General features: G+C 38.5%; 1 protein-coding gene across 2 annotated transcripts in view; it reads right to left on the reverse strand.

Moving 5' to 3' along the window:
- The window catches only part of DZIP3 (DAZ interacting zinc finger protein 3), a 119465-nt gene extending 112105 nt beyond the window's left edge, over nucleotides 1-7360 (reverse strand). For both annotated transcript variants that reach the window (XM_044670104.1, XM_044670103.1), the window contains exon 1: nucleotides 7293-7360. The gene's annotated coding sequence lies outside the window, so the exon portion shown is untranslated. The remainder of the gene's footprint in view (nucleotides 1-7292) is intronic.
- Between the last annotated feature and the right edge of the window lie 6291 nt (nucleotides 7361-13651).

Below are 13651 nucleotides of genomic sequence, written 5' to 3' on the forward strand. Positions count from 1 at the left end.
TCTAACTCTTAACTTTGCCTTTAAGTTATAAAGATAACCAAGACTAGCTGGTTGAGTCTTCACAAGAATCAAGTTAGGACTCTGAGCCTTAACAAACTCAGAGTCCAAACCAAAGACCAGGTTTTCTTTGGTCTTTTCAGAGTTTAACCAATCTATAAACAGTAACAGATAAATGAATAGTGTTTCCCAAATTGGAAAAGAAAACACTCTGCTCCTTCAGGTCTTTCACTCATACAGAGAGAGAAAGAGGCAAAGATGTTACCTTCTCTAGCTCTGAGAGAGAAAGAAGTTGTGTGTGGCTCTTTTGACTGCCAGAAGCCCCTCCTGGAATGCCACACCCAGAACGTGTAACTATCATAGAAATTATGGTTATAACTGCCAACAGTTTAAATTAACATTCTCTCTCAGCTCTTTTGAAACTCCAATTCGTTGTCAAGCCAGCTTCTCTACTTCTTATCTTTAAACTAATTAAACAATATTTATTTTCTAATATCATCATTATAAAGGGGAATGGAAATGAAGGAATCAGAAAATTAGAAGGAAAGAAAGGAAGGAAGGAAGGAAGGAAGGAAGAAAAAGGAAGAAAGAAAGAGGAAGGAAGGAAGGGAGAAAGAAATATATATGTGAATGGACACATATATGCATGCATATTAATGTGTTTTGTACATATGCACATATACACACATAATATGTATGAGTGAATGTGTGTATTACTAACTCTAGACTATTAATTCTAAACTATCATCATTAATACTATTGACAAGTTTGAAGAACTGAAGCCCCAGACTTCATTTTTCTTTTAAATTAACACGCCATCTGTTTGTGTCGTGAATGTCAGTACGTCCATGGTTGGGGCAGGTGCTTACCTAAGGAAGGCCCCACAGGTGAGCAGGGCTCCTGAGTTTAGCTTATTTAGGTGAAACTCAGAAAGAGCTTTCATGCAGTGCCTATAGAAACAGCACTTTAATGACTCGCCGAGGGGCAGATATGACAGTAAGGAGGAAACTTTATCACCCTAAAAATCGGTTCCCAAAGAAACCACTCTGTCAAGAGAGAGGCCCAAACAGAGCATGCTCTGACCCATCGAACCATGTGTGCTTAGTTACCCTCCCTCAGTAACTTAAATTTGTTAAATTGATGAGTCTTTCTCCAGTTTCCCAAATATAGTTTAAAAAAAAAAAAAGTTGTATTTTCTAAATGCGGCAGATTCTGATCTTTTGTACCATCTTCTTTTCCAACCCCCACAAATTGGCAAATTTCTAAGTCAAAAGATAATACAATTTAGTGCTGGAAAACACATTACAGATTATCTAGTTCCACATTTTATTTTGTTAAATTCAGTTTTATTTTTAGTTCCAATCAAGCAACATTTATTAAGTACCTATTACATGCTGGGAATACAAAAAGAGACAAGGACAGTCTCCTCCTTCAAAGAGTTTACAATCTAAAGGGAGAGACAACTTGCAAATGTATACAAAGCTATCTCTACACACGTGATGGAAACAATTCACACTTCTCAGCAAGTCTAAAGGTCAAGAACGAAAAATTCTACCTTATTTCCAGATTATGTCAATGAGGTTAAATAGCTTCTTTATTTCACTAGACCTTCACTTTCTCTTTTGCTGCATTCCCCCCCCCCCAATTATATGTAAAAACAACTGCTAACATTAGTTAAAAAATGTTGAGTTTCACATTTGCTCCCTCCCTCTATCCCCTGTCCCTGAGCTGAGACAATAAGCATCTGATATAGATTTTACATGTGCAATCCTAAAAAAAAAAAAAAAAAAATCCATATTTGTCCTTTAGTAGAAGAAAATTCAAACAAAAAAATGGAAGAGAGAAAGTGAAACACAGTATGCTTTGGTCTAGATTCAGACTCCATCAGTTCTTTCTCTAGAGGCAGATGGCATTTATTATCATGAATCCTCTGGGAATGTCTTGGATTATTGTACTGCTGAGAATAGTAAATCATTCGCAGGTGATATACCTGAATTCCAATGAAGCTATATTTTTGTACATATAGATCCTTTTCCTTTTTTATTTTTTATCTCTTTGGGATACAGATCTAGTAATAGTATTGCTGGGTCAAAGGGGATGTAGCCCTTTGGGTATAGGTCCAAATTGTTCTCCAAAATCGTTGAATCATTTCACAAACTCCCTCAACAATGCAATAGTGTCTCAATTTTCCCTCATCCCCTCCAACTTTTGTCATTTTCCCCTTCTGTCATAATAGCCAATCTGATGGGTGGGAGGTGGTACTTCACAGTTTTAATTTGTACTTCTCTAATTGATAGTTATTTGGAGGATTTTTTCAATATCACTACAGTTATCTTTGATTACTTCACCTGAAAACCACCTGTTTATATTCTTTGATCATTTATAAATTTAGGAATGGCATATATTCTTATATATTTGACTCATCTATCTATGTATTTGAGAAATGATGCCTTTAATAGAGAAATCTGTAAAAATGTTTTACTGTTATTACTGTATTACCTTCCAATGTCTTTCCCCCATTTATCTACTTTCTTTTTACCCTATCCTTCCTAATAAATGTTTTGTTTCTGACCATCACCTGCCCCAATTTTTCTCTCCCTTCTATTACTCTCCCCCTTCTCTATCCCCTTCCTATCTTACTTTCCTAGGGGGTAAGATTTTTTTTTCAACCTTTACTTTCTTAACAGCTCTAAGACAGAAGGGTAAGAGCTAGGCAATCAGAGTTAGGTGACTTGCCCAGGGTCACACAACCAGAAAGTATCAGAGGTCAGATCTGAACCCAGGTCCTCCCAACTCCAGGACTGGTACTCCATCCATTGTGCCACCTAGCTTCTCCAAGACAAGATTTCTATACCTCTACATATTCTTCCTTCTTTGAAACAATTCTAATAAAAGATTCAAGCACTCCCTTACCTACTTCCACCATCTTACCTTCCAATATAAGAACATTTTCACGACTCTTTTATGTGAGCTAATTTACCCAATTCTACCTCTCAACCATTTATGAGTCTTCTTTCTTTTTTTTTTCCCCCTTTAATTTCTTTTTAGATATCATCCCATTATATTCAACTGTCACCCTTGCCCTCTGTCTATGTACACTTCTTCTAACTACCCTAATAATGACAACATTCTTAGAAGTTACAAGAATCATCTTCCCATGTAGGGATATGAACAGTTTAACCTTATTGAATCTCTTATGATTTTTCTTACCTGTTGATCTTTTTGTGATTCTGTCATATTTCATGTCATATTTCAGAGTCAAATTTTCTATTCAACTCTGGTCTTTTCATAAGGAATACTTAAAAACTCTCTATTTTGTTGAATGCCCATTTTTACCCCTAAAGGATAACTCAGCTTTTCTGGATAGGTTGCAATCCTAGCTTCTTTGCCATCTAGAATATCATATTCTAGGTTCTACACTCCTTAAATGTAGAAGCTGCTAAGTCTTAGGTTTCCCTGACTATGGCAACGTAATCTTTGAATTGCTTCTTTTTGATTCCTTGCAATATTTTCTCCTTGTCTTAGCAGTTCTGGAATTTGGCTGTATCTTGGAAGTATTCATTTTTTATCTCTTTCAGGTGATCAGTGGATTCTTTTAATTTCTATTTTACCCTTTGATTCTGGAATATCAGAACAGTTTTCTTTAATAATTTTTTGAAAGATGATATCTAGGCTCTTTTTTCAATCCATGGCTTTGAGGTAATCTGATAATTCTTAAATAATTTCTCCTGGTTTATTTTCCAAACCAGGAGTTTTTCCAGTGAGATTTTTCACATTTTCTTCTATTTTTTTTTTCATTCTTTTGACTTTGTTTTATTGTTTCTTGATGCCCTATGGAATCATTAGATTCTACTTGTCCATCTAATTTTTAAAATATGATTTTCTTTTTTTTTTTAACTCTTACCTTCCATCTTGGAGTCAATACTGTGTATTGGCTCCAAGGCAGAAGAATGGTAAGGATTAGGCAATGGGGGTCAAGTGACTTGCCCAGGGTCACACAGCTAGAAAGTTTCTGAGGCCAGATTTGAACCTAGGACCTCCTGTCTCTAGGGCTGGCTCTCAATCTACTGAGCTACCCAACTGCCCCCTAAGATATGATTTTCTTGATTAAGTTTTTATATATCCTTTTTCCATGTTCTAATTCTGCTTTTTAAGAAATTCTTTTCAATGGGTTTTTTGTGCCTCTTTTGCCAATTGGTCCATTCTGTTTTTTAAGATGTTACTTTCTTCAATATTTCTTTGCACCTCCTTTAACAAGCTGCCAACTCTTTTTTTTTAATGATTTTCCTGCATCACTTTCATTTTTTTCCAAGTTTTCTTCTACCTCTTTTACTTGATTTTTAAAATCCTTTCTGAATTCTTCCAGGAATTTTTTTTGGGCCTGAAACCAATTCACATTGTTCTGAGACTTCGGATGCAGCAGAATTGACTCTGTTGTCTTCTTCTAAGTTTGTATTTTGGTCTTCCCTCTCAGCAAAATAACTTTCTATGTCAAATTCCTTTTTATGTGATTTGTTCAATTTTCCAACCTTTTTCTTAACTCTTAACAACAAAAACTGTCAAAGTTGGGATCTGGTCCTGTGAAGGGGGCACTGTCCCAAGCTTCAGGTTCTTTGCTTTTACAGATTGTTTTAGATATCAGTAAGTTCTCAATTCTCCCATGGTGGTATAATCTAAGGAAAGGTGCATTTAATATTCTGTGAGTCACCAAAGGCACTTTTCTACCTTAGAACTAGGTTGGGTCCAGCTTCCTTTTAGCCATAAACACAAGTGCGCTAGTGCTGCTCCTCAACCTGGGACTTTGGCCCAGGACTGAAACTTGAATCTGCATGTGGACAATGCAACAGAGTGTTGCACCCAGAACCAGCAAACAGACCCTTGTAATCTTCAGGCCAGTTGTCCTACCCCCTTAACATTTGTGGGCAAAAAACTCTAGAAGCTGTTGTTGCTAATTTGGCAGCCCTCTAAGTCTGTGCAGGCTTGGCAAGGTGGAGCCTGCCTTGACAGGCTGGTCTGTGCTCCATTCCCACCTCTGTACAACTGACTTTGGTGTAGACCTTTAAATTGTCAAGGGCTAAAAAATTGTTCTACCTTCATCCTTTTGTTCTGTTGCTTCAAAATTAGTTTTAAGATATTATATCAAAGTTGTTTGGAGAGTAATTTGGGAGAGATCCATAAGTTTCCAGTCCTTTCTTTGCCATCTTGATTCTATCTACCATTTTCTCTTGGAGCTGGGAGATAACATTCACCTTCAAGTTATACTTGCAACCAGGCAGCTACACAGCACATTGGAAAGTACAACAGGCCTAGAGTAGTAGGGCCTAGGTTCAAATCTGACATCAAACACTGGAGAAATTTCTTAACCTTGATTGCCTACTCCCTGTTATTTTTCTGGCTAAGAATTGATACTAAGAAAGAAGATAAGGATTTGAAAAACAAAAATTATGCCTGCAGAATCTTTTCCAAGTTTTGCCAAAAAAAAATACTTCAATACATGAAATACTCAGTTTATACAGTTGTGTTCCAAAACAGAGGTTGATTGTAAATCAACTGTTTGGAATTATGAAAACTATTGTTCTCATATAAGCAATATTAAATATGGTGGTCTCACTCTCAAACCAATCTATCTATGCCTATTTATTTATTTACTCTCCTCCAAAGTCATGGAAGAGGGGTTACAAACCTATGACTTTTTTGTAATTTCCCAATGAAGGAGCCTCCTCTTGTCATTTTAGATCTGTAACTATTCTGCATCTTAGACATGTCCCTGAAATAGTATACATTAAATGGTAACTTTAAGGCCTGAATTTAAGCCTTCTGCAAATACTAGATTGTGTGCTGGGGTAGTGGGAAGAACAAATGAAAGGAAGCACTCCATTGACATGAAACTCTATATTGCTAAGGGGGCCATATTTTCACAAACCAAAACAGACAGACAAGGGGAACAAAAAATGCTATTCCTTTTACAAAGTCACATCAAAAACAAATCAAAAACACACAAACTTTCTTCTCTTGCATTCAGACTTTTCCATGAGGCAGGCTTTACTGTATGTGCAGGTTAGTAATGAGTGCATAAGCAAAGCATCCCTATTGGATTTCCTGTAGACACTATATTTGACCAAATCTGTAGGACTGGCTAATTCCCAAGCAGGGTAACGTCCTCTGCGATTCTTCTCCCCTTCCCCCAACACACTTCCTGGTCTAACCTGCCGGTTTTAAACGGAAAGTCTTCCAAAAGTTCCCACCTTACTCACGACTCCCGGTCTAAAATACTTCTGGCTCTCCCTCAGACTCGCGCGCGGATGCGGGGTGCGTATGTTTGTGTGTGCGTGCGCGCACGCGCCCAAGTTTGCGGGGGTTCCCCCTGCCTTTATTTCTGCGTGCAGGCAGAATGCCAGGAGGCGAGGTGAGTTTAGCTAGGGAGGGGGGGATGAACTTTGATCATGCTCTCGGCTTCAGCTCATTCATAAAGCCGGGTAAGACTGAGATACAAACCCTAGGAATTAGTCATGGTCATGTGATTAAAGTGTTGGGACTTTAAAGCCTTTCCCTTGAATTTCCCAAGCTACTTTAAGAAGCAGAACAGCAGTTGTACGGAGAGATTCACCCATTGATCTATCGCTTACCTAGAGTGCGCTGACCAAGGAAAAGCAGAGTTTCAATGTGCAAAAAAGCAATTAGCTCATTTCCTAAAATTTGTTAATTGGAGATTAAAACTTTCCCCTCTTAAAGCACTCTTTTAGTCGGCAGCTGTTTGTGACAGATCCCAGCAACTTGAAAAAGAGTGGAAAAATCTTCAGGAAATAAGGAGGGGGGCTTGGGGGGGGGGAGAAGAAGGTGGCGGCGCGGGAATCAATCTTTTAAAAAAAAAAAAAAGTTCCACCATAGGACATAGAGGATTCCCCCACTACACTCCCAGCCGCCCTTCTCCCCTCCCCCATACTCTGCGTTAGACTGAATTTTTTAAAACAGCGGAGAAATGAATGAATACACAAAACTAAAGGGGTGGGGGGGAATTGAGTGAGGAACAAAAGTAAGAGTATATATTTTTAAGGCTACTTAAATAAATATCCAGAGGTGAAACTATTCGCTAAAAAGCGCTCTAGGGAAAACTCCACTCTCCAACAAATCCCAATTTCTATCATTCACTCCATGATAAAGATCTGACAGGGTGAGTTACGGCCAGAAATTTGGGGCAGCAGCTGCATGGTGGGGATTGTGTTCCTAGAAACTGACAGGAATTAATTAGACAAATATTTTAACAGGGTTGGGTTAAAATCACAAAGATTTCTTACCTTTCTAAGTTTGAATGAGAGAAGGTCTTTAGACTCTTGGGTAGAGGCAAGATGTGGGTGAATCTCAGTTTTGCTGCTGTGGGTCACACCAGGAGGGACCAACTTTTCCAGCTGGTATGAAACTGAAAGCAACTCATTTGGTCTTATAAGTGAGCCCTCCTTCCTGGAACTTGAAGGACCCGCCCCTTCCCAGCAACCTGTGCTCTCTCACTTTTCAGGCTTGCTACTGATGCCTGTGTCATCATGTGAGGGTGGGGTAGCCTAAAGTTCCCCCTCCCCCCCCTTTTTAAAAATACAGAACCTCTACCTTTACCCACGTGGCCAACTAGTATAGTAAACTGCACTAAATTAATAGTATCCGTGCACCTGAGGGCACCACCTTCCCCTACTCTCAGAATGAGTTTCTCCAGAGAAAGTTACCCCAATTTCAAGATTCTCTAGGCGTTCGAAGCCCCTCAAAAACGGAGGTCGTAAAACTTTCCTCATAGGCTTCACCTTTACTAATCACCAAGAAGACACAATTCAAACCAAAGGTATTTTGTGATACTGGAATGAAAAGTCATAAAACATTCCCCCTGAGAAATCTGGAGCTCACTCTCCTATAGATACATACACTGTTTTCTTTCTTTTTTTTTTTTTTTAAACCCTTACCTTTCGTCTTGGAGTCAATGCTGTGTATTGGCTCCAAGGCAGAAGAGTGGTAAAGGTAGGCAATGGGGGTCAAGTGACTTGCCCAGGGTCACATAGCTGGGAAGTGTCTGAGGTCAAATTTGAACCTAGGACTGGCTCTCAATGCACTAAGCTACCCAGCTGCCCCCTACACTATTTTCTTAAAAACCCTTTACTTCTATCTTAGTATCAGTTCTAAGGCAGAAGAGCAGCAAGGGCTAAGACAAGTGACTTGTCCAGAGTTACACAGCTAGGAGGGGTCTGAGGCCACATCTAAACCCAGGTCTGTGCTACTTATCCACTAGAAGCCCCAACACATACACAATTAATGGAGAGAGTAAATACACATACGTGCAACAAGTGATAAATCACATATATGGGATCATGCTCTTGAATGGAGGTCAATTCATAATTCCTACACTGGTGAAGGGTTATTGTTAACATTATTAGCAAGCATGCTGATTTCGTTATTGTTCTGACAGGCCTGTTCCTTACTGACCTTGCAGAGCATGAAGTCTCCGCAGTTCACTGATAATATCCCTGGATGTATAGTCTGGACACCAATTTGTGGAACTCCTCTTTGCTTTTAGCTCTTTTAAGGAAAAAGAAATTTAACAAATCTAGTCAAGGGACTTGGGGGAAAAAAAATTTCCTGGGGGCAGGGAAGGTTGACTGTGTTTTCCCTCAAGGAAAACACCAAAAAACAACTCTCCAAAACCGTACTTGTCCCAGGCTCTACATTCTTTGAAATGCAATTCAGAAGAGACCACTCAAAAAGGAAGAGTAGGAGGAAACACTACAACTTAGTTTCTGCCCAAAATTACTCCATCAATCAATCAATACCCATTTATTAAGCACCTACCAAGGGCCAGACAGTGTGCTAAGTGCTGGAGATATAAAAAAGCAAAATAGAATCCCTGCCCTCAAAGAGTTTATAATACAATGGGGGAGACAACATGCAAACAAATAATCCAAAACCAGTTACATACAAGGTAAATAGAAAATAATTAAAGGAGAGAAAGTACTAGAATTAAGAAGGGTTAGAGAAGAGAAAGAACTATTGGAGTCAAAATGCAAATGAAAGTGTACAAATTTTCGATTGTTTATTTGGGCTTATATTTTAGGGTTTTTGGTTTCATAAGACTATTCACAAAAATGAACAATATGGAAATATGGTTTTTAAGATAATACATATATAACCCAGATTGAATTTCCTGCCAGCACCAGGAGGGGGAAGGGAAGGGAGGGAAGGAAATAAGTTCAATCATATAACTTGGGAAAATTTGTATGAAAATTTATTACATGTAATTGGTAAAAAAAATTAAAATAAAAATAAAAAGAAGGGCTGCAGGGACAGTTACACGACTCAGTGGATAGAGTGCCAGACTTAGAGACAGAAGGTCCTAGGTTTAAATATGCCTTCAGATATTTCTTGGACAAGTCAGTTAGCCCCAATTGCCTATCCCTTACTGGCTCTTCTGCCTTGGAACTGATATTTCATCTTGATTCTAACAGAGGGTATGAGTTTCTTGTTTTTGCTTTTTTAGGTGGCTGGGAAATGCTTCAGATAAAAAAAGAATGGAGAGGAGCAGAGCCAGAAGAACACTTTACACAGAGACTGATATACTGTGGTAAAATAGAATGTAATGGACTTCTGTACCAGCAACAATGCAATGACCCAGGACAATTCTGAGGGATTTATGGAAAAGAACGCTACCCACATTCAGAGGAAGGACTGCAGGAGAGGAAACACAGAAGAAAATCAACTGCTTGAATACATGGGTTGATGAGGACATGATTGGGGATTGAAAGTACCACACCAATGCAACTATCAACAATTTGGAAATAGGTCTTGATTAATGACACATGTTAAAACCAGGGAAAATGCATATCGGCCAGGGGAGGGGGGAGGTCTGGGGGTGAAGGGGAAAGTAAGAGCATAAACCATGTAACCATGTTAACTTTTCTAAAATATAAATATTAATAAATGTTTAAAAGAAAAAGAAAAAGAAAAAAAAAGAATGGAGAATTAAAGGAGGTAGGAGACCCAGAGAAGAAGACAGGGCATTCCAGACATGGGGAGACAGCCAGACACAATGCCCAGAGTCCAGAGATGGAGGGTCTCATTTATGGAATGAGGAGGTCAGTGTTACTGGAATGAAGAGTACATCACCACCAAAGTAGTCATCAGGAAATCCAAAGAAAAAAGTGATTTTTTTTTTTCTAACTTAGGGAGTAGGAACAGGACTTGGACGGGAACAAGGGTGGGATGAGAGGCCAATAGCTAAGGATGAAGTCAACCTGAACCTGTATTTATTTTCCTTTCTTTTTTTCCAGCAAGTCATCCAGTTTATTACTCACAGGCATGCAAACCTGCAACTCCCCAGCCAATGGATTCACAGGCACTCTGAGAGTATTGTAGGGTTCATAAAACCCCAAATCTGTGGGTCTCTGTCTTTCTATCTGATTGCTGAGGCTGGGTAAGATTCACTGGGACTGAGTGGGAGGGAGTCCCTCAAGGCATCAGTGAGTCCAGGGTAGACTGAAGTAGGCCCACATAAGGACTTTAGGATTAGAAAAATTTTTTAGCCTTGCAAACCTGGATCACAGAAAGTTTACTAAACAGAATGGGATCCGTGCTGCCTAGAATTCCCTGCTTAAATTTAGCTGATTCACCCAGTATTGGATACATTGGACGTTCCCAGAACAGAGGTGAGTCAATTAGTGGTTAAACATGGAGTCACATTTGCTGAACCCGTATTTCAAGACAAGGAGCAATCACAGATCCACCAGGAATACAGCCTAACAAACTTCCAAGGAGGGGATGTGCAGGTGGGAGTGACTTTCAACTGAGATTAGGAGAAGCTAAACAGAAGCAATTCAAACTTAGCCTGAGGCTATGTACTGAGCAAAGAGCAGGAGCCAAAGTTAGCCAAAACTGTTGGCTCTGCCCCTAGATCTTGCCTCACCAGCAGCTTGCAGCTCATCCTGAGGCCTGAAGGCTGTAGTAAGGACAAGGAGTTCAGACCAAAGAGGAGCCTAAAGTGCAGTCTTTCTGAATCTGCAGTTATGCAGCTAGCTAATGGATGCTATGGACAGTAGCAGTCTACTGGAGGTCCAACCAGAGACAAGCCTCTAGTTACACTACCCAGACTTAAAATGTGGTCAGGAATTTATAAAGCTCAGATCAAACTTTACACTAGATCAGACTGCTGAGAGCTCACTGAAAATCTGCAAGTCCCCCTGAAAGCCTTGAAGAACAGACTCATTATCCAAGAAACACCTCAGAGAACACAAAAATGACCAAACAAGGCACCAAAACGTTCCCTGCAGAAATGTGCAGAGGCTGACCCTGATACAAAGTCCCAATCTGGGAAGTAAGTCTGGAAGAATGAGTAAACAAATGAAGATTCCCTCTAAAAAAGATGCTTTTTGGTGCCAGAAACACCAAATACAAACTAGAAAAGGATAGCTCCAAAATACCTACAAAATCTCAAAGAAAAAGTTTGGCCTCAAGGCTAACTAGAGTTGTTGAAACAAATGAAGTAAGAGTTGACTTGGGGTTTTTTTTGTTGTTTTTTTTTTAAGTTTTTAAATAATCACATATAGTAAATGTGCTAAAGGAAAGTATTAGAAAAGAAGTGAGAACTATGAAGGAGATCTGGGAGTGTTGGTTTTGTTTTGTTTTGGTTTTTTTTCCCCACAAGTTGTGTTTTGATGCTCTTAATTAAAAAAGAAAAGGAACAAAAAAAGGAATACACTACGGAAGAGTTTGGTGAAGAAATACATTCAACACAACAGGGAAACAGGAGATGAGAAGGAATGAGGGCAGGGTTAATAAGAGAAAGAGTACAGGTTGAAAGGCAGTCATAAGCAAAACAAACTCTAACCTCCAAGAGATGTCAAGGAAAGTTTAAAAGAAAAGAAAGAAAAGATAAGAGCCTACTTATAAGGTCTGGTAGGAGACTAAGAAACAGTCAAGAGGACAAGAGACTAAAAGCCTACTGCATCAAGCAGAGTACTAGTGCTAAGCAAAATCCTTTTCCCTTACTACCTTTTTCTTTGTAAAAAGGAGAATAGAAGGGCAGTTGAGTGGCTTAGTGGATAGAGAGCCAGGCCTAAAAACAGAAGGTCCTGAATTCAAATATGGCCTCAGACACTTCCTAGTTGTGTGACCTTAGCCAAGTCACTTAACCCCAAATGCCTAGCCCTTACCATTCTTCTGCCTTGGGAACTGATACTTAGTATTGTTTCTAAGACAGAAGGTAAGGGTTTTTTAAAAGGGGGGTTGGCATAAAGTAAAAAATGCAAAAATTATAAGAGAATAGAATGGAGGGAAATACACAACTACCATATCTCCGAATGAGATTCCCCAATCTCATTGGTCAAAGGTCAAAGCATAGGCTGTTTCCAGATGAAGAAATCAAAACTATCAATAATCATATTACTTTCACTAGAGAAAAATTCAAAGAGAAAATAAAATAAAGAATGGTATGTTTCAATTTGCAAAAAAAAAAAACCTATGAATGTGAATGAGATTGAGTTCACTCATAAAACAGAAAAGGATAGCAAAATATATTAAAAAGCTGAATCTAATAATAGGTTGTTCTCAAGAAATACTATAGGAACATAAAGGCTCATAAAGTGTTAATATAAGGTGATGGTGGGGGCCATCAGGTAGCTTACTGGATTAAGAGCCAGACCTAGAGACGGGAGATCCTAGGTTCATATCTGACCTCAGACACTTCCCAGCTGTGTTACCCTGGGCAAGTCACTGTAACCCCATTGCCTAACCCTTATCACTCTTCTACCTTGGAGCCAATACACAGTATTGACTCCAAGACGTAAGGTAAGAGTTTAAAAAAATTAAAAAAATAATATAAGGTGATGGAGCAGAATCTAATGTTTTATTTGAACTAAAATGAGCACGGAAGCAATCATAATCTTAGACAAGACAATGGTAAAAACTGATCTAAATTTAAAAAAGATATACAGGAAAATTACAGAATGCTTAAAGATACCATAGACAATTAATTTCAATACTTAATATATATACATTGAATGGCATTGCCTCTACATTTTTAAATGAAAGCTATGTAAATTACAGGGAAATTTATATAGTAAAAGAATGGAGGATCTCAATGTACCCCTTTCAGACCTATGAAAAAAATTATAGCCTTTAGTAAAATTTTGGAAAATTTACATTTAATAGACTCAAATCTACAGTACCCTAAGCCACCTAAATTAGCACTAATGCTGAAACTCAATCACTGATCCTCGATGAGGCTTGTATTATTCTCTACCCATTAAAGAAATGTCCTTGGTCGTCCAGTTAAGGTACACCCTGACCTTCCATTGGGTTATACTAGCAAAGTTCTTCACATACACTTAATTCATGAAGACACATGGAGAAACTGAATAACTCCTTAGGGATGTTCAAATCTAGAAGTTATAATCAGAGTGTTTCAGCATGTAATAAAAATCTGAACAATAGTCTTATCCCTTTAACTTCAAGTTGACCATTGATGGTCCTCTGATAAACCCTCTACATTAAAAATTAGCTGTCAGAATAGAACACAATACAAATGATCTGATGAAAGCAAACTACAACGAGCCCATCACTTCTTTATTACTGTACTCTGTCACTATATATATATATATATATATATATATATATATATATATATATA

The sequence above is a fragment of the Gracilinanus agilis genome, chromosome 3 (genome assembly GCF_016433145.1).
Source record: "Gracilinanus agilis isolate LMUSP501 chromosome 3, AgileGrace, whole genome shotgun sequence".
NCBI classification, from domain to species: Eukaryota; Metazoa; Chordata; class Mammalia; order Didelphimorphia; family Didelphidae; genus Gracilinanus; species Gracilinanus agilis.